The sequence below is a fragment of the Delphinapterus leucas genome, chromosome 7 (assembly GCF_059928025.1).
Source record: "Delphinapterus leucas isolate spDelLeu-1000000601 "Yukka" chromosome 7, BTC_Dleu_Yukka2, whole genome shotgun sequence".
NCBI lineage: Eukaryota > Metazoa > Chordata > Mammalia > Artiodactyla > Monodontidae > Delphinapterus > Delphinapterus leucas.
Genome location: NC_143135.1, coordinates 29,075,682 through 29,091,340, shown reverse-complemented (window position 1 = coordinate 29,091,340; position 15,659 = coordinate 29,075,682). Strand labels below are relative to the sequence as shown.

Sequence of the window (15,659 nt, the reverse complement as noted above, 5' to 3'; positions counted from 1 at the left end):
ATTCTTCTGCTTTTCATTGGAATGTCCTATAAATATCAATTAAGTCTATCTGGTCTACTGTGTCATTTAAAGCTTGTGTTTGCTTATTTATTTTCTGTATTGCTGATCTCTCTATTGGTGTAAGTGGGGTGTTAAAGTTACCCACTATTATTATGTTACTGTTGATTTCCCCTTTTATGGCTGTTAGCATTTGCTTTATGTATTGAGGTGCTCCTATGTTGAGTGCATAAATATTTATAATTGTTATGTTTTCTTCTTGGATTGATCCTTTGATCATTATGTTTTGTCCTTCCTTATCTCTTGTAAGAGTTTTTATTTTAAAATCTATTTTATCTGATATGAGTATTGCTACTTCAGCTTTTCTGTGATCCCCATTTACATGGAATATCTTTTTCCATCCCCTCCATTTCAGTCTGTATGTGTCCCTAGGTCTGAAGTGGGTTTCTTGTAGACAGCATATATAAGGGCCTTGTTTTTGTATCCATTCAGCCAGTCTGTGTCTTTTGGATGGAACATTTAATCCATTTACATTCAAGGTGATTATTGATATGTATGTTCCTGTTACCATTTTCTTAATTGATTTCGGTTTGTTTTTGTGGGGCTTTTTCTTCTCTAGTGTTTCCTGCTTAGAGAAGTTCCTTTAACATTTGTTGTAAAGCTGGTTTGGTGGTGCTGAATTCTCGTAACTTGCCTGTAAATCTTTTAATTTCTCCATCAAATCTGAATGAGATCCTTGCTAGGTAATCTTGGTTGTAGGTTTTTCCTTTTCATCACTTTAAATATATCCTATCACTCCTTTCTGGCCTGCAGCGTTTCTGCTGAGAAATCAGCTGATAACATTATGCGGAATCCCTTGTATGCTATTTGCTGCTTTTCCCTTACTGCTTTTAATATTTTTCTTTGTCTTTAATTTTTGTCAGTTTGATTAATATGTGTCTTGGTGTGTTTCTCTTAGGGTTTATCCTGTATGGTACTCTCTGTGCTTCCTGGACTTTGGGTGGCTATTTCCTTTTCCATGTTAGGGAAGTTTTCATCTATAATCTCTTCAAATATTTTCTCACACACTTTCTGTTTCTTTTCTTCTTCTGGGACTCCTATAATTCGAATGTTGTTGCATTTCATGTTGTCCCAGAGGTCTCTGAGACTGTCCTCAATTCTTTTCATTCTTTTTTCTTTATTCTGCTCTGAGGTAGTTATTTCCACCATTTTACCTTCCAGCTCACTTATCTGTTCTTCTGCCTCAGTTATTCTGCTATTGATCCCTTCTAGAGTATTTTTAATTTCAGTTCTTTAGTTCTTCTAGGTTCTTGTTAAACATTTCGTGTATTTTCTCCATTCTATTTCCAAGATTTTGGATCATCTTTACTATCATTCCTCTGAATTATTTTTCAGGTAGTTTACCTATTTCCTCTTCATTTATTTGGTCTTGTAGATTTTTACCTTGCAATTTCATCTGTAACATATTTTTTTGTTGTTTATTTATTTATTTATTTTTTTGATAGGTGGGTCTGTATTCCTGTCTTACTGGTTGTTTGACCTGAGGCATCCAGCACTGGAGTTTGCAGGCAGCTGGGTAGAGCCAGGTCTTGGTGCTGAGATGAGGACCTCCAGGAGGCCTCACTCTGGTTAATATTCCCTGGGCTCTGAGGCTCTCTGTTAGTCCAGTGGTTTGGACTTGGTGCTCCCACCACAGGAGCTCAAGCCAAACTCCTCGTCTGGGAACCAAGATCCTGCAAGTCGCATGGCATGACAAAAGAAAAGAAAAAAAAGGAGCAATACAATAACAAAGAATAAAAAATAAAATAATATTTTAAAGATAAAAAATATATTAGGAAGAATAAAATTATAGTTGAAACTACAACATGGTATAACAGAACCACAACAGAAAAAAGAAAAGAAGAAAAAGGGAATGTGCCAAAAAGAGCAGAACAATAACAAAGTATAAAGAATAAAATAAAATTAGAAAAATAAAAGATTTATTAGAAAAAATAAAAATATAAATGAATAAACAGCAATAAGGTAAAGCAGAACCACAACCTAAAAGAAGAAAAAAGAAAAAAAAGCAAGGCCAGAAAAGGTATTGGCTGTGGGGGGCAGAGCTTAGGCTGGGGGTGGGACTTAGGCAGGGGCAGGATCTAGGGTGGGGATGAGGCCTAGGTGGGGGTGACGTTTAAGCACGGGGCAGGGCCTAGGCTCAGAACTTGTATGGCAGGGGAAAGGCAGCACATTCGGGCGGGGGGGGGCGCCTCAGGATTGTGGAGTTCTTGAGTTTGGAGGTAAGGCCCTGGGTGAGGGTGTGTGGGCAGGGTTTAGGCCCAGCCCTGTTGGAGAGGTCTCAGAGGGGGTCTTAGAGTGCCGCCTGTAGAGATAGGGCAGTGGGTGGGTGTGTAGGGGCGGGGCTTAGGCTCTGCAATTTTGGAGGGAGCCTCTGAGGGTAGAGGATTAGGCCCAGGAGCCCAAGAGGCTCCCCAGTGCCCAAGTGGCCAGGGAAAGTGCTGGCTGTGCTCCCTTTTGTTCTTCCACTTTCCCGAGTGTCTCCCCCCTCACCGCTGAACTGTGGGTGGGTCCCACCGGGTGTGGGAACTCCTCCCCTCCGCCCCCTGCCCCTCAGGGTTGCTGGTCCTGTTGGTCCAGCCTTTAGTTTTGCTCCCCCTCCCCTCCCTCCCACTCTCTCAGGACCCCTACAGCTGGAGGGGACCTCAGTGGGCAGAGGATCAGGAGAGCATCTCAGCAGGCCTCCCAGGGCCCAAGTGGGCAGGGTAAAAGCTGGCCATGTTGCTCCTTTCTGATCCTCTGCCCTCCCAATGGTCCCCCCCGCCCTTTTCCCCTCCAGGCATGGGATCCCTTCCCCTCCCCCAGCTGCCCCTCGGGGGCGCCAGACCTGTTCCACCTCATGTCCATTTCTCCTGCCCCTCACTCCCTCTCACGTCCTACCTGGTCGCTGGGGGTTCCTCCCATCCCCTTAGGTGTCTGTGGTCCCCCACCAGTGCCTGGTAAGTGCTCTAGTTGTGTGGAGACCCGAATTCCACAACCTCCTAGTCTGCCATATTGACCCCACCCCCTATATATATATATATATATATATATATATATATATATATATAAATTAAATCACTGGACAATTGCATTTCCCAGCCTCACTTGCTTCATCTGTAAAGGTGATAATAATAACACTTGGAGTGAGATTTAGGTGAGATATTATAGAAATGGGAAGGATCTGGCAGAGGGCCCGACCCAGGCTTGATGTTATCATTAAAAGTACATGAACTGGGCTTCCCTGGTGGCTCAGTCGTTAAGAATCTGCCTGCCAATGAAGGGGACATGGGTTCAATCCCTGGTCTGGGAAGATCCCACATGCCACAGAGCAACTAAGCCCGTGCACCACAGGTACTGAGCCTGCACTCTAGAGCCCACAAACCACAACTGCTGAAGCCCGCATGCCTAGAGCCCATGCTTCACAACAAGAGAAGCCACCGCAGTGAGGAGCCCGTACACCACATCGAAGAGAAGCCCCTGCTCACTGCAACTAGAGAAAGTCCGCACACAGCAACGAAGACCCAACGCACCCAAAGATAAATAAATAAATTAATTAATTAAAAAAAAATGAGAGCATTAGGCTATTTCATGTGAAGAGTCTGCTTTACCTATACAATTCTCTGTTAGTGTAGAGAAGAACTATATCTAGATTTTTTTTTAGCATATAAGACACCATCTTGACTAGACAATTAAAAATATTATGCTACAACATGGCCAAATATTTGAGTTATTATGTAGTGAGAACAAGAAATTACTCCTTTTCCACTGGGAAATTCATTACCACCCAAGAGAAATGGGGAATATTTCACTGGTTGTAATTCTGTGAGGCTTACTAGCAATAAAAAGAAGAGCTGGAAATAACACGATTTCTCTGCTGTGATAAAACATGTATAAAATTCACTGCAGAATTAACAGCTTTTACCATTTATAAAAACTGCAACTTCTTCTCCCATATTTCTAGATTTTTTTATTCTGAATGAGGAGGTTGGGAGTGTGCAATATTCTGATTTGATCTATTTAATTAAAATTGTGGACTTGCTTCAGAGGTATTACCAGGAAAGCTCTCCTTTGCCTATGGTGATATGGCTCATCCCATTACCCGGTAGTGGGGAAGTTTTGCCTCCTTGCCCCCATATGAGTTCCTGTTACAACAAAACATAATGCACTTCCCGATTTGCAGGCCTTGTTTCCAGCAGCCAGCCTGATCCACACAACAAGTCTTCCCATGATGACTTGGGGAGATGTGTTATGAGAGTAGATAGACTCACTTGAGTCATTTTTCTCCTTTATTTTCCATCATTCTGTGACTTGGTACGTTTTGCCTCTGTTTTCTACAGTTAAAACAGTAATGAGCACAACAACAACAAAAGCTAATATTTTATGAGGGTTTACTTTGTCTTGGGTACTGTTTAAAAACTTTACATGTATTAACTTATTTATTCCTAATGTTGTAGGAATTATTTTCTTCTACCCTTACAGAGGAATAAAGAGGTTAAATAACTTGTTCTGAATAACAAATTATCATGTAATAGAGGCAGGATTTGAATGCAGGCAGTATGGCTCCAGAGTCCATGCACCTAACCACTATGTTTATAAACATCCATCATCAGTGTGAACACCTGTGGTAAGCAACATCTAAAATGACCCCCAATGATCCCTGACTTCTGACATTCAACCCTTCTGTAATTTCTTCCCTTTGTGTAAAGACTGGACCTAATGACTTGCTTCAAATAGATAGAATATAGTAAAAGTGAGGAGATAATCACTTCTGAGATCAGATTACAGGAGTCTGTGACTTCCATCTTATTCTCTCTCTCTGGCTCTTCCTTCTGATGAAGCAAGTTGTCATGTTGTGAGCAGTCCTATGGAGTAGCCTATTTGGCAAAGAACTAAGGGTGGCTTACAGCCAACAGCCATCGACAAACTAACGTTTTCAGTCCAATATCTAGTGAAGAGCCCAATCTTGCCAACAACCATGTGAGTGAGCTTGGAAGTGGATCCTTCCACTGCAGTAAAGACCGCAGACTAAGCCAACACTGTAATTGTTCCCTTGCAATTGTTCTCTCCTGTGGGAGAACCTGAGCTAAAGGACCCAGATACATGGCACCTGGATTCATCACCAAAACTGTGAAATAATAGATATTTTAAGCCACTAAGTTTTGGAGTGATTTGTTACACAGTCATAGAGAACTGATACAACACTCTAGCACTTTTATTATTTATTATTTTCCTTCTCTTTTTTTTTTGGCCGCACCATGCTGCATGTGGGATCTTAGTTCCCCTACCAGGAATCAAACCCATTCCCCCTGCATTGGAAACGTGGAGTCTTAACCACTGACTGCCAGGGAAGTCCCTATTTTCCCTTTCTTTCTTTCCTTTTTGTCAATGCTTGCTATAAGTCACGCAATACTTTCACATACATTGTCTTATTTAACCCTCATTCAGCCCTATAAAATATATTATAATTTTCATTTTACAGGTGAGGAAACAGTCTAAGAAAGTTTGTGGAACCTCATAGCTAGCAAGTGGGAAACCCAATGTTAGTACCTGGGTGTCTGTGATCTCTTCATCTTTTTAAAATTTATATCCCTTCTTCCATAAACTATTCCCTGTTTGATTCAATCCCCAAACCCTAATCTTACAAACAGAGCTAATCATTTTCTTGTCTATGACACCTCTCTCTGCATCATTTAAAATAATTACTAGTAATAGATATCATTGTTGAGTGATTTTAATGTGCCATGTACTATGCTAAGAGCTTTATATAAATTATCTTACTTTGTTCTCATAAAAATAATCTGAAATAGGTTCTACTACTTTCATTATTTTGTAAATGAGTAAATTGAGGATCATAGATGTTAAACAACTCATAGTCACAGAGATAGAACATTTTGTATTACTTATTAGTTTTAGTTGTAATTCACATGCCTGATTTCCCCAATAAGCGTTAAGCTCTAACAGGGCTTGCATCTTTGCACACCATGACACCCAGCACAGACCTTCCCATATGGGTGCTGAATGAACGATTATTGAACTGAATTTCAACCTTAAGTCCTCCATTTTGTGCATATGGACAGTCAGATTTATTCAGAGTGATACAAATACCAAGAAAACTCATTCAGTACTATATAAGTTCATTATGTATATATATATAATATTTTTTCTACAAAAATCTGATGTCATTGACTCTCATGACTCACATAGTATAGAATCTCACTCAAATCTCTTTCTCCTTCACAATTTGTATCTTTATCTCATATCATTTACAACTAAAAGTTATGGCCAAGAATAGTGAATCCTGAGAGTCTACAAAATTAGTAGTTATAAAATAAGTAAACACCTTAATACATTGCTCTTGCTTGAAGAGTTCAAGGCAAGAAAGCAGGATACAAAAAGAATTTCTAAACTGGGATTCAAACCAAATGATATTTGGAAATTAGAATGATGAGGTAGCCAGAAAACTCCTTAATCAAACTCTACATTTCAGTAAATTGAATAATTAATATAGTTTGTCTTAGGGATTCTTACTGAATTGCTTCATAAGAATGCAACTTTAAAATTATCAACTTGATTAATTCATCCACTGAGTTGAGAAATATTTAATGAATGCTTATGATAGCAAGACAGTGTTTTTGTAAACAATAATATAGAAATGAATGAAACATTGTCTCTGTGCCAAGGGTCTTTCAGTATAGTAAAAAAGTTAGATGTGGTTAAATATAGTATCATCTAAGTGCAAAGATAGGTTTAGGTTTTAGGAACACAGACAAGGGAGTTTCTACTTTCAGTGTTAGGAGTATATCAAAATAGTATGTGGTGTATAAGACTTTAATCCATTCATATGATTTCCATGTGATTCCATATTCTCTTAAATTTTCTTTAAATGAAGAAATATAGAAACTACCAAATAAATATAGACATTTTGGAAAGCTTTGGCTCTCTACAACAAATTCCTAGCAGCTAATGGGTCACCCAGAAATATGGCACAATTAATGTTATATCTCTGTGTACTAACGTTAGAACAGAATCACTCCAGGAGAAGGTAAGAGTCTGAGGACCACAGGCACTTTGAACTCCCCAAACATGTCTCAGCTTCAGAAGTACCTGTGCTAAATAACTTTGTGAGTTTTTGCTGTGATGACTCAAAGATATTATAAGTACGTGGGACTTTGCATTGCCAGATTTTCTTCATTACGATTCGGAAGGAAACGTAGCCCTGCGCTATAGAATATAGAATTTATGAAGTCCAAATAGAATTACCCTTATCCCTCTAGGAGTGTCTAATCTAATAGAATTATAAAACAGACTGACTTTGAGACTTACAATTGTTTGGGTCATATGGAGATTACATTTTTAAACCAGAATCATAATGTATTTTGTATTAAAATACAATATTTTTTGAAATAACAATTGTTTTGTTAAATTAATCAATAGCCCCCATATTTGTCTTACAGACCACAATTGCTTCTTCCTTTTGAAACGTATAATATTTGAGTATACAGCCCTCTATTTCTCATTATCACTAGCATCTAGGCACCATCTTGTCTATTGCCCTCTTTCTTTGAAGGCTCTTTACTTGCTGCATGAGGTTTGTATTTTAAGTGCGGCTATCATCGTACCTAACTTACACATCTACATAAACAGCATATCTAATACCCTGAACTTGTTAAGAACACTCTACCACTTCTGAAACACACTATATCCGAACTGGTTCTCATGATCTGCTTTTCTTCCCGGTTCCTCACATTGGTTTTCTCCCACTCCATACTCCAGTCCATCAGGGAGAAGAAATACTTGCGGTCATCTTAGACCTTTTCTCCCTTTCAGTCTCTATTCTATTCTCATAAAATTCTAACAATTCTTTCTCAAAGATGTTTCTCCTTTTCACTTTCCCCCTTCTTTTTTTTTTTAGTTCTTGCCACAGCTGTACTCTTGCTGGCATTTCATACTCTGGTCTCTTCCCCCTCGGGTTCACCATACATATACCCTTAGATGATCTTCCTACATCACAGTTTCTGTTCATCATTCATTTTGGGCAGAGCACACAATGAATCACAACTGTATCTCACTGAGTTATTTTTCCTTCAGTATAGTTATCACCTTTCTTTCATTATAAGAGTTTTGCCTACTCATAGAAAAAGTAAAAAGTACTGACACTATTGTAATTCAAAACTTTTTCTTTTGTATTTCCTAACTGGTTATCATTGTTTTATATAAAAATGTAGATACCTGTTAATTTAAAAAATTTTTTACATGCTCAACTCTCACTCATTCTAGGAATTTTTTTTTTTTTAAAGATGTTGGGGATAGGAGTTTATTAATTATTTATTTTTGCTGTGTTGGGTCTTCCTTTCTGTGCAAGGACTTTCTCTAGTTGTGGCAAGCAGGGGCCACTCTTCATCGCGGTGCACGGGCCTCTCATTATCGCGGCCTCTCTTGTTGCGGAGCACAGGCTCCAGATGTGCAGGCTCAGTAGTTGTGGCTCACGGGCCTAGTTGCTCCACGGCATGTGGGATCCTCCCAGACCAGGGCTCGAACCCGTGTCCCCTGCATTAGCAGGCAGATTCCCAACCACTGCGCCACCAGGGAAGCCCTGATTCTAGGAATTTTAAGTCTATTTTTCTTGGAGTTTCTGGGCACATAATCTTATATTCTTCAAAAAATGATAATTTTTCTACCCCTTTCTGTTCAACGTTTTATTAAATTTGGATAGAACTTCCAGGAAAATGCTAACTAATAATGGAAATAGTCCACATCATTGTCTTGCTTTTGATGTCAGTGGGAATGACTCCAGTGTTTCATTAAGTATCATATTAGGTATGGATTTATGATTTTTGTTCCTAAGTAAGTATCCTTTTCTTTGCTTTCTAAGAGTTTTAGCCAGGAGCAGGTGTTTAATTTTTATCAAATGCTTTTTTTGCCATCATCTGAGAAGGAAAAATATGTTTTTTCCTTTTAATTACTCTTGCAATGTAATCTTTAATAAATTCCCTAATGTAAAATGAATGTTCCTTATTTTCATGAGCTTGTGAGTATGATTTAAGCTATGTTCATATTGATAATCTAAAGGTTGATGGCTCATTGATCAGGAACACTGCTTCACTGATAGTTCTAACCTGATACTACCCTACCTCAAACTTTAGTGATTTCTTGTTTTCAGAAGGTACTTAGTGGGTGTTTAGGAAGAATTAATCTCATGGCTTTCCTCTCTGGTCTCCTTGCTGATGTTGAGAAAGGTGTGTGGTCACCCTCTCTCTTCTACTGGCAGCTCCTTTTATAGGAATGATACTCTTGAAAGAGAGAAAGTTTATTATGGATTCATACCACAGATGCCTACAGATGAAAGCCCTCAAAACACTAGTATCTCTGTGAATTTTTGAAACTTTTCTACACTACCAGTTCTATATTGAATTTCATGAAGAAATAGGGATTCTTCTGAACACTGTCTCTGGGACACTGCAGCAACATTGCTTACATCCTGAAGTATCACAATGCATTTCAAGTCAAAGGGATGTCTGGGAGCCACCAGTTTGTGGGCTGGACAGGTTCAGCTATATTCTGAACCTAGCTTAGATTCAGATAGGTCAGTCATATATTAATAATATTAATTACTTAATATTAAGCAATTTAGTCAGATTTATCCAATTCAACCATGTTTTCCATTACGTGAAATCCCCTCCCCCTTCTTTGGGCTTTTTAAGCTCTAGTCTTTCTGCCTACAGTTTCCCAGCTATGTCTTCCTGTATATTGGTTTTATCCTTAATTTTCCTGGAGTATATCCTCAAATACACACAAATAAGAATCGTGGGTGCTCAAATTTCTGAACCTTACATGTCAAAAATACCTTAATTTACTCTTCTTCTTGAATGATTATTTAATTGAGTATAAAATTCTAGAATTCAAAGGCATTTCCCTCATTCCTTGGAGCCATTGCTCCATTATCTTCTAGTATTTGGTGTAACTGACTTTTAGACCTTTATAGGTGACCTGCTTTTCTCTCTCTTCCCTGTAAACTTTTATTGTCTCATGTTTAATTTTGAAAATCTGCGGCGGTGTCTAGTACTTCACTCCCTGGACACATTCATTCTAAATAATAATGCTTTCCTTTAACACTTTTGAATTTGCTATTGTCACTGTTGTTGTTTTCCTCCCCTTCATTTTCACCTACTTTTTCTTGTTGGAATGATTGTCAGTAGGATATTGAACATCCTGAATGGTCCTTTATGTCTCTTCCCTGTTTTTTTCATAGTTTATTTATTTTTTGTTTTGTTTTCTTTGCTCTGAGATCAGAGATTAAAAAAAATATATATCTCCCAGGTCTTTGTTTTTTTTTTTTTTTTTACAATTAATCTATTGACTTCCAAAAGGTCTTTTTCTTTTCAGATTGATAATTTTTGTTAGCATTGTATTTATATTTTATTGGTGCTATAACTTTAAATCTCTTTTAGGACGCAGTAAAAATTGTTCCCTTAAGCTATATAAATTATATTTCCTTTGGGATTTATTGTTATGTTTATTTTTAATTTTATATTATTCCTTTGTGCTACTATTTTTCTCATATTTTCTTTTGGCTCATGGATATTCATATTTAAGAATAAAGGACTTGTTTAAATATTCTCAGTAGCTAATCTGAGTTTCTTCTATTGCTGGGTATGGAGATCAATTTTAACCATAGCCTTTTCTCCAAAATGGGAAAGTTTACTGAAAGTTCATTGTCGGTGGACAGGGTTTATGGATAGGAAGGCTTTCAGGTAGGGTGTGTGGATAAGAAGTTGGCTTCCAATGCTGGAATGAAAGTCTCAACCTCAAGTCTTAGCTATCCCAGGTTGGTTCCTTCCTTCCTTCCTTCCCTCCTTCTTCCCTCCTTCTCTCTCATTCTCTCTTTCTCTCCCTCCTTCCCTTCATCTTTCTTTCCTTTTGAGTAAAGCCTTTTGATTTTCATTCAGACAGAAAATAATGGGTTGACAATCCTTCATTTTGAAGTGTGGGTTATGGGGAATAGGCAGAGGGCTGGCTAGCATAGGGCAGTTTTGTTTTCAGAACTATAACAAATTCTCTTGTTTAACATTTCCCTCTCACATCTCCTCTTATCTACTGACTCCAAGGTGTTCCATTCTCAACTTTGAACCTCCCCCATGTATTTATTCTGGACTGAAAGTACTTCAACTGTTTTGTCAACCCACTTCAACTACAATCCATTTTCCAGTAATTTATTGCATTCTCTTATGCTATAGACCTTGCCCTGTTGATGTCTCTGACGTGATTTCTTCTGTGTTATGAATGTATTACTTTTCAGAATTGTACACTCTCATTACAATGGAGTCTTGAGAGGGAGAGAAGACAAATGCCTGTGTTCCAAATATCAGCATTTGTACAATAAAAACTATGGTTTTCATAAAAATGATACATTGTAATTATAAAAATTTTACACAGTGAAAAAAATAGTGTATAGAAATATGCCAAAATTCACACAGAATTCAATGATCCAGAAAATACCAATATTAATGTTAGTCAAAACTGGTTTCAGGTACTTTCTATATATAAATTTTAAAATGGATGTCTTAGAGATATGGTGATGGAAAATTATAGAGACAATTATATTGAAATATCCTTTATATTAGAAAAAATTGCATTTTATTTTCAGAATTTCATCTTGAATGAGATATGCCCCCATGCTCAAATTAATTTCAGTGTTATCAACCAAATCAATCAATGTTTATGAACAAAGCCACCAAAGAACCATTTCTCAAATCACCTTGGCTCCATGTTGCAATTTATTCACAACTGTGATCCTTCCAAGTCCTTCCTGAATATTTCTGGGAATTCCCAAAGGATCTTCTTACATCTAGGTTTCTTCTACTGGCCTCTCAGCCTGGCTGCTCATAACTCCTCCATGATATACTATACAGGCTCTGAAGATGAGAGGACAAGTGTGGTTTACAGTAATCCTTTGTAAATTAAGAAAAATCCCACATCTGTTGTTATATCTTGGCTATTTAAATTTTTATTTTGTACTGTTATTAGATATGTTTGATTTACATATTTTTATAGTATTTAAGATAAAACCTTTAAATTATTGTTTTTACAACTTTTTTTTCAACAAATTTCTGTTCTCCTTATTTTCTTAACTAGACTTTATTGTCCCCATAACTTTCTGTAATGTGAGAGGTTGAAGGGTAGGAATTTGCTGAATAGTGAAGTTTTTCCCATATATAAGATTTAAAAAATATATATAATTTTCCTTTACATTATTAAATACACCTTAGTTTTTAATTGTGTTTTCTTTATGCTTTTACAGCAGTATTTATCCGGGATAGCATACTTTTCCCTTTTTAGACTTTTATTTAAAATTTTTGGTTTTATAATGGCATGGCCAGATAAATTATTCTGTAAAATTTGTGATTTAGGTGATCAGTTAAAATTTATTTGAGACCTATTTTATTTTGTAAATTTCCCCAAAATAAATGTGATACATATATTCATATATGTATATTTTATTGTAGTAAAAAACACATAACATGAAGTCAATTCAAATTTGTAAGTATACAGTACAGCATTGTTAACTATATGCAAATTGTTTTACAGTAGATCTCTAGAACTTTTTCCTCTTGCATGACTGAAACTCTATATCTATTGACCAGCAACTCCCATTTCCCCCTCCTCACATTCCCTGGTGACCACCTTTCTACTTTTTTATTTCATGAGTGTGACTACTTTTAGATATCTCATACAAGTGAAATCATGTAGAATTTGTCCTTCTGTGACTGGCCTGTTTTACTTACCATGTCTTCAGGGTTCATCCATGTTGTAGCATGTGTCAGGAGTTCCTTCTTTTTTAGGGCCGAATAAATGAAAATTACATTCTCTTTATCTATCCACCCGTTGATGGACATTTATGTTGTTTCTACCTCTTTACTGTTGTGAATAATACTACAATGAACATAGGAGTGCAAATAGCATTTCAAGATTCTGTTTTCAATATGTTTGGATAAATACCCAAAATTGGGATGGCTGGGTCATATGGTAGTCCTATTTTTAATTTGAGGAAACTCCACACTATTTTCCATAGTGGCTGCATCATTTTTCACTCCTACTAACAGTGCACAGGAGTTCCAATTTTACCACATCATCACCAACACTTACTATTTCCTTCTTCTTTTTTTTTTTGATAATAGCCCTTTTAACATTTGTGAGGTGATATTTCATTGATTTGATTTACATTTCCCTGATGATTAGTGATGTTGAGCACCTTTTCATATACTTGTTTGCCATTCTTATGTCTTCTTTGGTGAAATGTCAATTCAAGTCATTTGCTCATATTTTAATCCATTTATTTATTTATGCTAATAAGGTGTAAGAGTTCCTTATATACTTTGGAAATTAACCCCTTATAAAATATATGGTTTGCAATTATTTTCTTTCATTCTGTGAATTGACTTTTTACTCTTATTTCCTTTGCTACGTAGAAGCTTTTTAGTTTGATGTGGTCCCACTTGTCTATTTTTGCTTTTCTTGCCCATGTTTTTTGTGTCATATTCAAGAATTCATTTCTAAGACCAATGTTATAAAGTTTTTTCCTTATGTTTTCTTCTAAGAGTTTTATGGTTTCAGGTCTTACATTTAAGTCTTTAATTCATTTTGAGTGTATTTCTGTGTATGGTGTAAGAGAAGGGTCCAATTCCATTTTCTGCATGCAAATATTTAGTTTTCCCAACACTAATTTTTTAAAGAGACTATCCTTTCCCCATTGGGAAGTGTTTCCACTCTTGTCCAAATTTCGCTGCTTTTTTAAAAAAATCTATGGGCAGGCAGGGGAGTCCTGGGATGAGAAACACCTGGGAGCAGGAGTGCTAAGGCCCCACCTCCTCCCAGACTCCTGTATAAGGAGTTTAGCTCACATTACCTATCACAGTCCTGAGTGCTGCTGCCTCCCGCCCCGCCCTGCCGCCCAATCAGAGCCACAGGGCAGTAGCTCCGGGCCCCAGAGGCCAGACCATCTGTGCAAAATGTATGTCTCGAACACCCGGGACGGGCAGGGCTGCAGAAGCCAGAGTGAGGGAATGAATTGCGCATGCGCGGGCGGCAAATCTCTTGCTCCTCAGGAACGGAACCAAAGGGCCTGGCGTAGCGCGGGCGCTTCTGGCCCGGCCACCTAGGGCCCCCATGCTAAGTCTGTCAAGGTCAAGGCTACAGCAACTCGACAAGCCTTTCCACTATCCTCAAGGCAAGCAGTTTTTTGTTTTTTTTTTTGCTGTACGCGGGCCTCTCACTGTTGTGGCCTCTCCCGTTGCGGAGCACAGGCTCCGGACGCGCAGGCTCAGCGGCCATGGCTCACGGGCCCAGCCGCTCCGCGGCATGTGGGATCTTCCCGGACCGGGGCACAAACCCGTGTCCCCTGCAGGCGGACTCTCAACCACTGCGCCACCAGGGAAACCCCAGTCAAGCAGTTTTTGCTGGGAGCTTGAAGGTATCTAAAATTAGTGCCAGAAGACCAACTGTGCCTGTCCCTCAAACATTTGCCTTTAAGGGCAGCTTCAGGGCATTACTCTCTGTTTCTGAACCAGCCCATCTGGCAGCAGCCTGGGGAAGTTGCCTCCTCCACTCAGTCTTCTCCATCAGGAACTATTTTTTTCTTTGAACACCGTCAGGGACGCCCGCGGCAGGAGCTGAGGGCCTGGTCCAGGTGAGTGGAGTGTGGAATTTACCAGGAAGGCACAGGGCACAGAGTCTGCAGGGTGTTCTTGGTGACTTCGGGCTCATGTCCTCTGTTCATATTTCTGGGCTCTCTATTCTGTGCCATGATCTATAGATCTGTTTTTATGTCGGGGCCATATATATATATATATATATATATATATATATATATATATATTTTTTTTTTTCCAATAGTTTTGTTATATGTTTTGAAGTTAGGAACATTGGGAGCCAGCTCTACTCTTCACTTTCCCCCCAGGGAGAGGCCTCCAAATTGTGTCAGCTCTGCCTGCTATACCACTGGTCCTCAGGAACAGCAGGGAGGCTCCCAGCTCTGTTTTTTTCTCTGTGGCACCCAGGCACCTAGAATATTCTGGGTTCCATTAGGGCCTTGAGATAGGCAAAACAGAAACCAGTCTCGTGAGCAGCCCTCAGGAAAAAGCTAGAACATTGGCTGCATGTTCCAACTCTCCCTCCTCAGGGAGAAGCCAGGAGTTGAGGATTTTTTCCTGCTTCTGTGCTGAGCTGTGGGGGAGGGACTATGGCAAGTGAATAGGTGCTAGTCTAAATTGTTGCCTTTGTTCTCAGCAGCTCGCAACTTGACACCTTTTCCAGTTAGTGCTTAGATTCAGGCAAGACAGAAATCAGACCCTTGGGTACTTTCCCCAAAAGTCTGCATGTTGCATGAATATTTCAGTCTTTTCTTTTCCTCCCCAGGGAGAAGCCAGGAACTCGGAGTTTTCTCCTGATTATGCTGCAGAGCGCCAAGGGGAGGACTAGGTGAGTGAGTGCCATGAATTTTCCTACCAGCTTAGATACAGCTAGTTTTCCACACAACTAAGTGGTGGGACCCTCTTAACTGGTTTATGGATATCTCACCAAGGGAATTTGTTCATGTATTGCTGTTGAATAGATGTCTCCTTAGGTAA

General features: G+C 38.7%; 1 pseudogene; it reads left to right on the top strand.

The window, feature by feature from the left end:
• Positions 1-14,192, top strand: part of LOC111179754 (hypoxia-inducible factor 1-alpha inhibitor pseudogene) — a 97,872-nt pseudogene extending 83,680 nt beyond the window's left edge.
• The last annotated feature ends 1,467 nt before the right edge of the window (positions 14,193-15,659 follow it).